Here is a 3040-nt window from a genome sequence, read left to right as displayed (position 1 = left end):
TAGGGAGAAGGGAGTGTTGAGAGAGCGAAGGGAGAAGAGAGGGGAAAGAGTATAGGGAGAAGAGAGGAACTTGGAAGCTTCATGAATTCAAATATGAGCTTTGCCGAAAGCTCCATCCTAAGCTCCTTCCAAAACCTGGGTCAAAACTCTCATCAACTTCTTCTCATTTTTTGCAATTATGGATGGAAGGCTCTATTGAAGATCTCATGAACCATAACAAATCTCAGATGTCGGTTCTATAAGTGCTCTATGTACGAGGTAAGAAAAAGATATTGTTTTAAACATTTTTTCTAAGCAAAATCTCTCACAAATCTTTTTAATATAGTCACAAGAGATTTGTTGGTGTTGAAATGAAGTGCCAGAAAATGGGATGTGATAGTTAATATGAGGGATTTCACCTTATAAGCAGTCAATCAGAGAATGAACTGAGTATAACTATTTGAAAGTTTCAAGATGTACATGAAAATCATAAAATATTGAAGAGGTATCTTTATAATTTTTTGATAATTTTTTTTATTTTTAAAATAAGAGTGTAAATTAGTAATTTGATAGTCATCATTAATGACACTAAATCTCTAGAAGCCTCCATTTGACACATGGGATTTTGGAAAAAGTGAAAGAGAGCCACGTGGCAAAAAAAAATTTTGTTCAATGTGCTTCGAATTTGAAGCACGAGGTTCAAGTAATTTGAGGAGAGAGGATCGAGGAATTAGAGGAAAGGAGAGAGAAAGAGAGCGCATGAGATGTGGCCATGAAGTCAAATGAGAAGCTAATGGAGATATCGCGGTTGGTGAGTGATGAAGATCGAGACTCGGATGGTATGTCCTATCATCGACTGTGGCAGGTCTCGAAGATAGGCGGCAGTTGTTGGTAGAGAAGGCAGCGATGGCGACTGCAGTGGAGGCAGAGGAGAAGTGATAAGGGGTTGGAGGGGATGGCCAGTGGAGGAGGAGGGGTTAGGGACGAGGACAACGGGGAAAGATTAGGAGGGGAAGGGTAGAAATGGGCTGTTGCCCAACTCACTAAAGATTATCTCCTTGTGTTTGAAGACAGTGTCATCGAATGTTGGGTCGATCATGGAAGGAGAAGCAGCAGAGGGAGGAAGCAGTAGGGGACTCGAGGGGGAGGGTACAGTCATGGGCGCAGGTGTGGCGAAGGGAGGACAGAGGTAGAAGAAAAGGAAGAGGGCTAGGGATGAATGTGGGGGCTAGCGGTTAGTGGCCCTGCTTGGAGGAAGAGGGCTAGGGATCAGTGTGGAGGTCGAAGGCTTTGAGATCGGTGTGGGGAGCAGCGGTCAGCGGCCCTGCTTGGTATACATCTCCAGCACCATCCAGACTAGATTTATCATTATGATCTTTGGCGACATCATCACAAGCACTGACCCCACATTTCACTCGATCGTCACCTTCAGCAGCAACTTTGTCAGCTGTTGTGCTGCTGCCCCTCTGTTGATCTTTGGCCATCTAAGGAGCTTCAGGTAGGGTGTAGCTTATCTAGAGTTCTCAGTTGGGCATGTCACTATCGATTTCGTCGGGTTTGGGCATGGGGATAGCATGGATGAACCAGCCGGCAGCTTGGTGACTCTACCCTCCTTCCAGCTTTCATCGATGAGATCTCGAGCACAGGACATTTGTCAACAACTAAGCCACTTAAAATGGGAGCCCATGAGCGACGTCGGATGGGCTGTGGCCAAGGCTGGGAGAGAGGGGCAATGAGGATAGAAAGTGCTTGGATTAAATGCTACTTGCTTTTCGTATATTTATGGATTTGCTCTCACATAAGATGAAAATTAGAATGGCAGACTTATGAACATCATCCAATCTGATGGTGTGATTTGAATTTCATCACATGAGATGCCAAAAAGAGTCAGTATTAATGGGATCCGGTCATGATCACAATGCTTGGCTACAAGTTAGAAGTCAAGATTTCAATGCTTCTTCAAACGAGCACTTTTTCTTGAGTAAAATGGATATCCCTACAATGTGAGGGCTCTCTTATATATGTTTTCATTGTCATAGAATACTAGCTTATGACATGCTGACATAACCATATTACCTCTTGGGAAGAGCATCAAAAGAGTCTTTGTATGGGCATTTATATTCGAATCTTTAGCAAAATAACACATTAGCCTAAACATTATTTTATTGTTTAAAAAAATTCATTAGCACATATATATATCATGGCGTTGAAGCAGTCAAATATTATCTAAAGAGTTAGAGCTGAAATCCTCTGTCTCCTAATAACCTGATTCTAATAGCGGATGTCCGAGAGATAAATCTCAAATCTGAATAAATTTTAATTTTAAATTTTAAATTTATTTTAAATTCTATAAAATATTACTTAATAAATTAGATCAAATATCTAAAAAAAATTATTTGACTATCATTATTGAGCCCATTATAGCATCAAATACAAAATTAGCTCGTTACATTTTTAGGTCTATAAATATTTTAACATAATTTTTTTGATAAATTTTAAGAATTTATGTGTAAACATATAAAATATCTTGATTTATAAAACACAGATGAAAAAAATATTAGAAAATTTAAAAAATAAAGTGGATTATAACATATAGAATTGAAAAATTTATCAAAATTTCGAACATAAAATATATAATAATCTTTATTGCAGAATACAAACATATGAACAATATCAATGCATCAATACAATAAAAAAATATCCAATAAGAATAAAAAGAAAATATAATACTTGCAATAACTTTTTTTATATGAATATGATACACAAAATTATTTCACTTTATTTTTTTCAAGAAAAAAATATATCTTTTTTGGCTTAGAAGATATTTTTAAAATATATATAGAATAGATATAATAAAATAGATAAAAAAATTATATAATCCCATGCAGTGTATGTGTTATAAGCCAGTAAAAAATTTAAATTTTGAGATCTAATTAAAAAGTTAGAATTTTTGAGATATAATTATAAATCATGAAAATAAGGTGGATGTTGCTGTAATTTATTCATGACGTAAGCATGTAATCTGCCTTTTCTTGCCGTTATTCTCTTCTCTTCTCTGCTA

This window comes from Elaeis guineensis, chromosome 7, assembly GCF_000442705.2.
Source record: "Elaeis guineensis isolate ETL-2024a chromosome 7, EG11, whole genome shotgun sequence".
Classification (NCBI taxonomy): domain Eukaryota; kingdom Viridiplantae; phylum Streptophyta; class Magnoliopsida; order Arecales; family Arecaceae; genus Elaeis; species Elaeis guineensis.
Note: the sequence above shows the minus strand (reverse complement) of the source record.